A 12,003-nucleotide genomic window follows, 5' to 3' on the forward strand; every position below is an offset into this window, starting at 1 on the left:
GTTAAGTTTTAGACACTCGGCCAGCCTTCTCATTCCTCAGTCACATCCCACTTTGTCGTTGTGTATAACCTTTGATACGTTATTTTGTTTGCTTGACTAGTGTGTGTTGGGAGTTTCCCATCTAAGTTTACAAGGAATGTTTGTCTCTGGCTTTCCCACCAAGTGTTCATCATGTGTTCTCTTCATAGAGCTGGACCCATAGAAGGGTGACAGGCGTCGTCCCTTGCCTTCTGAGCGGCCTGGAGAGAGAGGGCGCTTTGCTTCTTCTTAAGTGTTTGATATATTTCTTCACTAAGCCACACAGCTTTAGTTTTTGTTGCTGTTGTTGTCATCTGGTAGGAAATTGTTTGGATACCGTAACTTACTTTTCTAGGTCAGTTCTGTTTCTATTCCCCTCTTGGCAGTTCCAGAGGCTAAAGCTAGGACCTTGCACGCAGGAGCAAGTGTTCTACTCGTGAGGTATACCCCAGCTTTTGAGCTGATTTTGTAAATGATGCACGTATGTGTCTTTTATTAAAGCCCTGTAATTTACCGACAGTAAAGCTGCCAATGTTTTCAGTGGTCCATTTAACTTCTGTAGTGTCCTAGAGTGGCGTTTTCCTTTTCCTTTTCTATTCTTGTAATTTTTGTGGCTCTCCTTTCTTACCCAGTCTAGGAAAAATCCTGTTGGTTTTATTTTTGTTTCTTTGGTTTTTGTTTTTTTGTTTGTTTTGCTCAATAAGAAACAACAACATTTGACTCCTCTGTTTTCCTTGTTATTTAGGTTTTCTCTTTACTGACTTCTGCTCCAATCTTTCGTCCTTTTACTTTACTGGGTTTCATTTGTTCTAGTTTCTTGACGTAGATTCTTAGATCATTGATTTGTTGTTGTTTTTATGTTTGATTCTTTGTAGTAAGTGTTTTCTTCTACCAGTTGATTTTTAAATTCAAACTCATGACCATTTTCCCTGCTCTCCAGATTAATACTTCCAGCTGGAGTAAGATTTGAACATGGACTTAGGCAGCTATGAGTCAGAGGTTTTTGTTGTTGTTGTTATTGTGTCATCAATACTGAGACAGTGTTCCTGTGGCCCTACTAATTTTAGGGGGTGGCATATGCAATGCAGCAGCTGATGGAGAAGTATTGCTGCAGGGAGGCCCTCTGTCCTGCACTCTGCATTTGCTTATAAACATTGTCTCAGGCAGGGGCCACATACTCCTTGCCATTTAGCAAGGAAAGCGATCCGCAAAGTTGGGGTTTTGCTTGTTTTGTTTTTGCTTTTGTTTTCTGTTGTTGTTAAAGAGTTGCCCCATACCGTCTCATCTAAAAATGTCTAGGCAGAAGAATGGCCAGAAGAGGACAAGAGTCAGCTCCGCTCTTGAACCTGCATTTGTAGTTGTGCGCTTCCCTCACTTGCTCCCCCGTCTCTCAGAGGAGGATGCTTGGGCTGTTAAGTTTGAAGACTAGGGAGGCAGTCTGGCTAATTCATTTAATTATTTATTGGTGTGCGTGCGCGCGTGTGCTGCATGTGTGTGCATGTGTGCATGCATGTGTGTGCGTGGACATGGATTGTGTGTGTGTGTGTGTGTGTGTGTGTGTGTGTGTGTGTGTGTGTTGGGTGAATAGTGGGTGTAGAGTCTCTTGTTCACTTTGGGATGTTTCAGAATATAATTACTTACATGGCAACCTCCTTGAATAGCAGCTACCTCGCTAGTAGGATTGATTATGTCTGAGTTCAGAGCAACGTTTGACTTGCATCCAGATCGATCCCAGCATATAGCAGTGCTTACACATTTAGACATAGATGGGAATACTTAGGAAAAGTGAGTTCCTGACCAAGCTCGCATATGTAAACATTAAAGCTGAAGTGGAGACTAATTTGACTTGACTAGGAAGAAAGTTACTACTAAAGTGATTTACGAAGGAGACTATTTCAAAAAGAGGAAGTGTTGTGATCAAGTCAAATGTGATTGAGCAGCTGAGTAAATGCACTAAGTGTCTTCTCATGTATTAGTGTGCCAGTCACTGTTGACCTTGACGAGAAGCTGTAGGCTGAGTGGCAGGGACTGAGATCCAACAGGTTTTGTTCTTGTTTCTTTAACGCCTAACTTGATGGCTTAACTGTAGTCAATGGAGAATTTATAACTAAAGATCATAAAGACAAAGCTGTGCTCTTAACTTTAGCGTTAAGTTTATTTATTTCAGCTGATGTTTATTAGACCCTTTTAAGTGGCTATAACAATGTATGGGGAGTTCTGATAAAATAGACAGTGCAAGCTTGCTTTTTAACCGGTGTGAACCTGGCTGTAGTGCTGACAGTGACCTGGTGCAGCTAAGAACACAACCTGTTTGGACAGGGTGCTTAGATATATTTGGCTGTGACTGTTTGACAGGGTTTAAATATTTTAAATGCTTTTTGTTATTGTCTTAAAGTGAGCTTAAATTTCCTGAGCCCAGAGTCTCTCCTCACAAGCTGAGCAAGCACTTGACCACTGAGGCACATCCTAGCCCACTCGACAGCTCTTTTGTTTCCAACTAGTAGAGTTACTAGTCTGACTGGTGATGGAAACACACTGCCTTAGAAAAATTAAGGGGAAAACAAGAACAATTTGCCTAGCAATTCAGCCACAAACGAGAAGGCAACAGGTGATAACAGAAGGGAAATAGTGAGTCTTGTTCCGGATTCTACCGGAAAAGTGTCCTTAAGCAACATGGGCTACCACCGTCATTCCTGAGTAGCCACCAGAGCTAGACAGTAACGACACCACACACTCTGGATATACACAGAGAAGCCAAGAGTGAACTATACTGCACGCTTCCTCCCTTCCAGTTAACACGCATAGGCCTATTGGAGGAGAAAAGTCACTCCTCACAACCCTGAGTTGGGAACCCAGCGTCCTAAATACTGAACGGCCTGACAAGATGTGTCCACTGGTGCAGCAGTGACGTGGCTGTACTGGAGGTTGCCCCGTGTCTCCTAGCTGAATTTGAGGCCTATGTTCTGAGGCAGTACATGCCTGGCACTGTAGAGCTGGTCAAAAACCTACTGCTAGGAAATCACAGGCCCTGTGAGGCAGTATGCGGCTGATATTTTCCTAAATAGGCATGTTGCTAACCTATCTTCTAAATATTTATGTTAATATCCATAGACGTAGTTCATCTTTCATCTTCTGACACTGTGTGTCTGTCCGAGCAAGGACTCATAACCAGACAAACTGCTGACCATAAGTGACCATTGAGAACTTGGCCCTAAATGAAACGTTTATGTCACCCCTGTGAGGGTTAGGAAGTGCTGTGGGGTAGAACGACGGTGGAAGCTGAAGAATGGAGTGTGGTGTTGTGTGGTGCGGTCTTCTGGCCGTGCCATGGCCGCACAATTGCTGGGACTGCATATGCTGGGCCTACAGAGCATGAAGGAAGGAGCGGGCTGCTGGGGGTGAGGGCATGAGAGGGAGTAAAGGAGAGGAGGGGGCTAGAGTGATGGCTCAGAGGCACAGCACTAGCTGCTAGTGCATACGTGGTAGCTCACAGGCATCCGTGACTCTGGCCCTGGGCTATCTGATGCTTTCTTCTGGCTTCTGTTGGCACCAGGCATGCACACAGTGCACAGATAGACATGCAGACAAAACACCCCTAAATAAGATAATTATAATAATACATTTTTAAAAAAGAGTAGAAACATGTGGGTATGTGTAATTAGATCAGTTGTTCAGAGATTTACTTTAGAAGCTGCTTTCACGGGTTTACTCTGACACTAGTTAGTTAGCTGTTTGAATTTGGGCAAGTAATTTTTCTGTTTTCATAGCTGTAAAATGGGAATGCTGGTACTGTCTCCCTGGCAGGGTTGCTGGAGAGGAACCTTGGCATGTATGCCTGCAAACTTAGCTCGTGCAAGAATCGCAGCAGGAGTGCGCTCACAAATTACATCAGCTGCTGGTTTTCCTAACACAAATTAGGTTGACTCTTAGATAATCTTTTGTTCTTTCCAGAAGAAGGCACAATCTAAACTCGTCTGTGCTCCCCAGGAGAGAAAGCCTCTCTGGCCACAAGCTGCCTTCGCTGACACTGTTAATTACTGACACTCTAGGTGAGCAGCATTGTTTTTCATGTGTCCAGAAAATGGATCTAGACAAGTTTGCACAGGGAACACATCAGTGAGACTTGTTTTGTACATAAAGTAAGGATGAAAACTGCTTAACTGGTGCTGAAACGTAAAGTTCTTAAAATAAGAAAGCATACCATCATTCTCAGCTGGCTGCCTGTTGCCTGTGAGGTGGTGAGATTGCTCCTGGGTAATTCTGGTGTGACTCGGGACGGTTGAGCCCTTGCTTGTGAGATGGTGAGATTGCTCCTGGGTAATTTCTGTGATTCAGGACATTGGTAGTCTTTGTTTTCTCTTCCTCCACTGGATTATCTACTTTATAAAATGCTTTCTGGCCAGTGTTTAGTGTAAATGAGTTGTTTTTTCTTTAGTTTTGTTTTCTTTTGGCTAAAAATGGCCTTTATTAACAGAACAGCCAGTTTATATTGGCCAGAGAAGTGTTCTGTATGGTTGGTTAGACCATAGTCGCATCCTCATCTGTGAAGCCTTATAATTCTGAAGTGCAATCATTGTACAGTTTATAGATATCAAGAAATATTGGTGTTTTGCCTTAGAAGACCATGGAAGGTGACTGATGATGCTTAAAAATGGGCACTTTCCCTCCTGGTGGCTTCACCTCCTGGACTCACGGGAAGCTCAAGTCAGTGCCGAGTCCTTACTTCGGAGAGCTCCTAGACACGTAATTTTTTTTTTTTTTTTTTTTGCAAAAAAAGTTTTTAAAATAAGATGTTATGACTATTTAGAAGAGCAAAATGCCTATACCTTAAAAATGACCTTAGGCAGCACCACGCACTGCACGAAGCTTGTAGAGTGTGTGTGTTCAGGCAGAGTACTGACTGGCTGGTTTGGAGAAATCCTACGGGGGTTGAGTGCAATAAAGATGGAGCGGGTGCTGCCGGAATTTGGTCCCTTTGGTTATTTGTCTTTGCTCACGTGACTCTGAAGGCTAGCCTATTCAGATGACAAGCTCAGAAACCTTCTGCTTAGGCTGTGGGTGCGCGTAGCCTGTCACTTTAATAAATGTCTTCCTTCCTCGGCCCCTCTACCTGCGTTATTCCATTTTCAGCACAGGACCGAAATGTTACCCAGCAGAGCTTTGTCCAGCGAGAACCACACCGGCAGGATGGTGCAATCGATCACTCCTCTGCTGGATGTCAGCATGGGCTTAAAGAAAATGAAGAAATCCCCAGACTCTGAGGAGAGTGGCCTTTTCTGCTGTCTGTGTAAATGTTCTTCCATTTAGAGTAAGCAAGATACAGCATTTAAGAATATGTGTGAGGAAGGTTTTAGGTGTTTAGCTTTAGTTTACTTTATTTTTTCTCACTATAGTAGACACCACACCTCAGAAGTGACCATGTGTCCGGACCCTTTCCAGTGTGCATTCTAATTTCCTTTCAGTTAGCCTTGACTCCGCTTCATGGAAGTGGATGTCCTCGTCCCTTGGGCTCTATGTGGTCCTCTGTTGTCATTGTCCATTGGTGTCTCGTTTTTCTGCCTTCTTGTTAATGTCTGAAGTCTCAGGTCATTGCGGTTTCGACCTGCTATCTCCTTGTTCTCTCTCATTAGTTTTGTTTATCTTTACTCTGAACACAAGACGTTCAATAAGGCTTTGTGGCTTTATTCACAGAATTCCCCCCAAACTAGCAGGGGCCATTATGTCTTTTAAAACTTTCCAACATTTTCAATTTTATAAATAATTCATGCACTTCTGTTCTTTCATGATTAAATTATTTTATTAACTGTATATCTCTCCATATGCTGTGAACACAGATTCTAGGTTAGAGCTAGTAAGATACATTCTTTTGAAAAGTAAGAAATGTGGTATTATTTTTAAGACATCCCTCCTGATCACTGTTTTATTTACTTTGATCATAAAAGCACTACATTAATTATCATACTTCTTTTAATGTTATTATTACATTTCACTTATAAGTTATTTGTTGTTTGTGTATAAGTATCTGTGGCACAGCATGCATGCAGTGTTTTCTGTATTGAACCCATTTTGTTTGTCTGTCTGTTTGCTTTGTTTTGATAAGGTATCACTGTGTATTCTTGGTTGACCTAGAACTTGCTGTGTAGACGAGGCTGGCCTCAAGGTTGTAGAGGTTGCTTGCCGCTGCCTCCTGCGCGCTGAGACCAGAGGCTGTGCCCAGCCATCCTCACCTACTCTCTAGGTGCTCTTCACATGAGCCATGGCAGAGGGTTTTGAAATGTCACGCTGATGCTTAGCTCCTGTGTGGTGAAGCCATTGGTCATCACTTACCCACCCAGTTGTGGAAGCCGTATAGCTTGCTCTTAAGCATGTAAACTAATGGTTTCTCTTGTTGTCCAGGGGCCACTAGTTGCCCCTCCTTATTTTGCCTATGCACAGATCTGTGCATATGTCTGAGGTCAGTGGTCTACAGAAACTAGGGTGAAAAGAGTCATTGAATTCTCGTTCCTCCTTGCAGAACCCAGAATGTGGCTGCTCCCTGTGCATCGCTGTCAGCATCCTGGCCAGTCCTTCTTTTCCCCGGGGCAGTGATTCAGTGATGCAAAAGATCGCACTGTTTTGGAAAATTCTGTAACCTTGAAGATTTCCTATTATGTAAGCTATCGAGCAAAGTATTCATAGGCAAGTGCTGACAAGTTTCCCTAAAAATACAGCCTGCAGTTCTGTCACAGTGTTAAAGTCATGCTCAGCAGGTGTGTGCATGGTGGTGCTGGCTTGGTGAGTATGGAGAAGCTCATGGCAGTGAATTCTCCCTGTCACATGCCTTTCCCATCCCAGCTCCTCATTCTGCCTCCTCCCAAGTATCCAATACAGGTAACTACTGTTAGTGACCTCTTGTGCCTTTCCCAAGGTTCTTATGTGTATACAAACAAATACAGATGCTTCTTTACCCCTCTTTGAAAAATGATAACAAGATGGCATACCCTGCAAAAGTGGCACATGCTGCGTGTGTAACTCCACACACTGCTTTTTAACTCTTGGGTGGATCTTGGGGAGTTTTATTTATCAACGTAGAAGAGCTTGAGTGTCCTCTTGTCTTAATAGCTTTGCAGAGTCTGTTATGAAGTCATAAAGTGTATGTCACCAATCGTATGTGAATAACTCCTTATTTCTTGTTTTCTTTTGGGTAAGTGATACACTTTTAGGCATTTGGTTCTGTCAAGTATATTTAAATTTTCATTCCATTTTTTGGCATTTTTTTTCTTTGACAATTCATATAGAAATTACAGTGTGAGCCTTTAGGGTTTTGTGTCTACTTTTAAACAATACCATTTACTTTCATGGGCAGCATGAGGTTTGTCCAGTAGAGTTCTGTGTGCTTGTCTCCCAAACATTGTACTTTGCCCTGTTATATAGTCTACCCTTACATAGGCTATGAACTTTATGGCACGGTTAGAAAAAAATACTTGTTTCCAAATTTACTCTAATTGGAGCTTTTTATTTATTTATTTTTAAGTTCTTGCAGAATCTTCAGTGTGCATAATAACATTTTTCTTTGCAGGTTGAGGGCCTCATGTGTGGCAGGCAGGGACTTGGCCCCTTGGCAACATCTCTAGTAGGGCAGCTTTGTCAGAGAGGAATTCTCTCCGCTCTCTCATATCTAAGGTGTCATTTACTTTATGTTGCTGCCGTCATGATGGTACAGCCTTGGTCTGGGAAGCGTTAGTCTGGCAAGCGCCCTCCTCCTCCCTGAGCTCCGAAGACCCCTTGGGTTCTAGGCCACATATCTTATAGAAAATGCAGTCAGTGGCCAAAGGAGTTGCCTGAAAACCAGAGAAGGCGCAGACAGGGCTCACCTGGGTTTGGGGCCCAGCAGTGAGGCTGGCCCAGCCTGATCCGCAGGCTGCACCCCAGGGCGGCAGCAGTGCTCTGCTCATCTCAGCTCAGTGCATGTGTTGGCAGCTAGACTTGGAATTTCCTTTCAGCAGAGCTTAAGTGTTCAGCACAAGTGCATTTCTAGAGACCCTTTCTGCTTCTAAGCTGAACCTCAAGCCTTATCACCCTGCTGCTCACTTCTTGGGTCTCTGGCAAGTGCTCTTTGTGGCTTCTGTGGTTGAGGGCATTTCTGTCTTCCCTGGTGAGAACATAGGCTGAGCCTTGTTTTCTACTCAGTGAAGATCCAGAACGTCAGATGATTCTGTGTCTCTAAGGACCCTCGTGCCCTCTTTTATGCCAATTGTTAATGGCCTAACGTTCTGGAGTGTTTCAGCTAGCCTTTCATAGTTGTGGTGCCCTAGAACTAGCCTTCAGCATCCAAGACAGCAGATAGCCGCGGATCTGGTTCTTTGCCTTGCGCTCTTGTACCGTACCTTCAGATAGCCAGCTCTTAAAAAGTGAGAAGTCTGCCTGCTGACCCCATACCAGGCCCAGAGATTAAATCAGGATAGGGTGGGCAGGTAGCAGGGGAAATCTCAGTTCTCCTACTGTGTGATGCAGAGGGGCATCTTTCAGCTCTCCTACAGGTTGGTTGGTGGTTGGTGGGTTTTCTGAGCGCCAGCCCCTGTGCGGACCGTGAAGTCTGCTGATGCTCAGCTGGTTCCTTTACCTATATGTGCAGAGCAGAGTGAGACTGGTTACGATCACTTTATGATAGGCTCCTGGAGCCTATCTGGAGTCAACTGTCTTTACTTAAGTTACTTAAAATAAATTTATTGTCTTTATATCATTGGCTTTCTGATAGGTGTTCAAAAGTATAATTTTGTAGTTTCTCCAGCTTGTTCATCTGCTCAAGGCTAACAGTGATTTTCTGTGCCTTCTTCCCATACTCTGGAAAGCAGACCTTCCTTATATAACCCTGCAGCCTTTGCTCCTGAGAGCAGTTTGTGTCTGAGGGTGTGTCTACCAGCAGCTGGATTGATCCTGTTTCTACAGACATTCTTTCAAAGCCCAAAATTGAGGGTTTGTGTTTTTCACAGTCGCTCCGGCTGGTGCTGAGTCCTCTTGCCATCTTCCATGCTGTGTCATCTTTCTCACATGGCCTCTGTGTCAGTTCATTAGCTTTGGGACTGTGAATAAATATCTATTTCTAGTTTTTCCCTGAGTAAAATTCCAGGGTGTATTTGCTCTTATTTCTCGTCTATCAGCAAGAGAACCTCTTAACTCAGGAAGCTGTGGCCACAGAGTCCATCCAGTCTTTGCTTCAGAGCATGCATTTTTTATCCCAGGTATGCTGACTGAGCCATGGAGACCCTGCACCTTCCCTGTACCACACGGGCAGGCGTGGAGCTGGGGTCTGACCATAGCTAATTTAGCTCAGACTGTGAGGCTGCATGCTGCCAAGGGCAGGTATTGTCTTTGGGATAAAGTATTTTCTCCTCAAGAGATAGAGCAAAAGGGTGAGTGACAACCCAAGTCCTTAGCAAATTCAGAGGTTCAAAGCAGAGAAGGTCGAGATCACACATCAACAAAGAGTCAAAGCTAAAACGCCAGAAATGAAGCCGAACTGAGGAAGTGAGTGGCTGTCTGGGGCTCACTGTCAGGAAGGCTTGGACCTTATCTGCTTAGAGGGGCATGGCCATAGGAAGCAAGTGCACTGGCCTTTTCAGTAGTGGCTGTCATCAGAGTGGAGACTTTCCTTTAAATTTTCCTATGTGGAAAGACGTGCTCTATAGGCTTGAAATTTCACACTGCTCTGAAGTACATAGGGTTCTTGGTCATAGCTAGAACCTGAGCTCCGGCTCATTAACTGCCCAGATCCCAGGCATGGCTACTTTATAATACGGTTTCTTCAAAGAGCAAGAAAACTAAAGTAAGGAGTGATAGCAACTAACTCCAGAAACCAATCTGAAGTATGCGGCTGGTATTATAGCTTAGTGGTATTTGCCTGGCATGTTCCTAAGCCCTGAGTTTGATTCCACAAAAAGAGATTAAAATAAAAAACCAGAAAGATAAATTACCTTCCGAAGTTTACATATTAGGTTAGACTGAGTGTTTTGTTTTTGTTTTTTGGTTTGTGTGTGTGTGTGTCTGTGTGTGTTGCTCATGTTAGGTTCTAGAAGACTCTTCTGTCCATCTCTGCACACAGTTGAGACAGTTGTGCCTAAAGATTATTCAAAGCAAATTAATTCTGAGTTGTGCCCTCAGAGGATTAAAGGCCTGGGAAATGAGGAAGAAGAGTGGAGATCCCAGGGTAACTTTCCCTGAGCGGAAGCTGCAGAGTTGCCAGGTGTCATCAAGTCTGTGCAGAGCTCTCGTGCCAAATATGGTGTGCAGCTGTTTGCTGGTCTCTACTGTGTATGTAACTATGGTCCTTTGGTTAGTGAGATTTTAGAAAATAATCCTGACACTAACCAGTGATTGTTGTGAGCTTCTATGTGGAAAGCTACCCGACCTCCTCTTTGGGGTTTTTATGTGATCCATTCGGTGTAGGGTGATGTGGGGGAGCGAGGTGCACTAGAGGACTCTCAAGGTCCCTTCTAGCCCTGAGGTCCTATTATTATTGAATATTTATAGAGCACCAAAATTGGCTCTGTTCTTTTCAGAGACCAGAATCACATTCACTCCCTGTCCAGTGCAATTGCATCAGAATTAGACAGATCAGCAATGCCTCATTCCAAGTCAACTCTGTGTTCATAGGGCATTTGTCAAGTACCTGAAAGTACGTGTTCTCTTCAGAACATTAGAGGATGGCCTGAAAGCATGGCGAAGGATGTCAAGTCAGTGCTCCAACACCCCAGGGAGATGGGCACTGCTTTCCTCCAGGGATTTCTATAAAAATAAACAATTCATTCTGTGCTAAAGCAATCTGATTTAGAATTACTGCCTTCAAAACTTGTCATCTGAAATAAAACGGAGGGAAAGATTGTAAGTCATCACAAGCTACTTCATGCGATGTACAATATTCTTTTATTTCAAAATGGCAGCTTTCAGTGTCTCTGACATGGTTTTGGAATCTATACTATTAAGTAAACTAAAGAAACAACATCATAGTGCTGACTTACAACTGTGTGAATAAATACCTATGCTTGTATAGCATATACATATGTAGTAAAAACTTCAGTTTAAATTTAAAAAGGAAGATAGTTTTACACTTTTGGTTAAGACTGTTACTTACCTACTTGAGAATTTACTTAACAGTTAGCTAACCTGCACCCCGCTTTCACCAATAATGTTCTCACACCTTTCTTTAGTATCAGAAACTAAATTTGGCATCTATCTTAAGCATTCAAAAGAATTTGTAGAATGATGCAAAGAACACACACACACACACACACACACACACACACACACACACTCTACCTATATTTACATATTTAAAATTTTTTTCTGTGGATGCATGCGTGTATTATGTGTATACATTTATTTAAGTAAGCTGTATGTATCATGCATCTTTTGTGGTTCCTTTCTCAGGGAATAGGTAAAAGTTGTCTCTGTTACTTTTCTTTTTACAGAGCTCTAGTCTGATTCTGTAGCTCAGGTTGGCCTGGAACTCAGTACTTAATCTAGGCTGGCTTATAGCCTCCTATCTCATCCTCCCCAGTTCTGGGATTACAGAAATGCACCACCATGTCTAATTTATTATTGTATTTTAAAAGTAGTTTTCTAACTCTTCAAAGTAAAACTAACTTTTGTTCTGTGGCACAATTATTTTTAAGTAATTATTTTATTTTATGTATATGGGTGTTTTGCCTGCATATATAAATGCAGCACATTTCATGCCTAGTGCCTATGGAGGGCACAAGAGGGTGTCAGATCCCCTGAACCTGGAGTGAGCTGCCATGTGGGTGCTGGGAATAGACCCCAGGTCCTCTGGAAGAGCACCTAGTGCTCCTAACTATTAAGTCATCTCTTTAGCCCCACAGCTTGGCTATTTACCAAATTGTGCAGGTCATTGAAGCTTTACGTTTTACCTGGTCCTTCCACTGTCATTCTAACTACCTTTAGGGAGCGCCTTTTTATATATTTGTGCATGGATGTTAATTACTCTCC

At 43.1% G+C, this 12,003-nt stretch overlaps 1 protein-coding gene across 4 annotated transcripts in view; it reads left to right on the forward strand.

Annotated features, from left to right (window-relative positions):
- Positions 1-12,003, forward strand: part of Vti1a (vesicle transport through interaction with t-SNAREs 1A) — a 320,246-nt gene that overhangs the window by 39,554 nt on the left and 268,689 nt on the right. The window lies entirely within an intron of this gene.

The sequence above is a fragment of the Acomys russatus genome, chromosome 5, assembly GCF_903995435.1.
Source record: "Acomys russatus chromosome 5, mAcoRus1.1, whole genome shotgun sequence".
Taxonomy (NCBI): domain Eukaryota; kingdom Metazoa; phylum Chordata; class Mammalia; order Rodentia; family Muridae; genus Acomys; species Acomys russatus.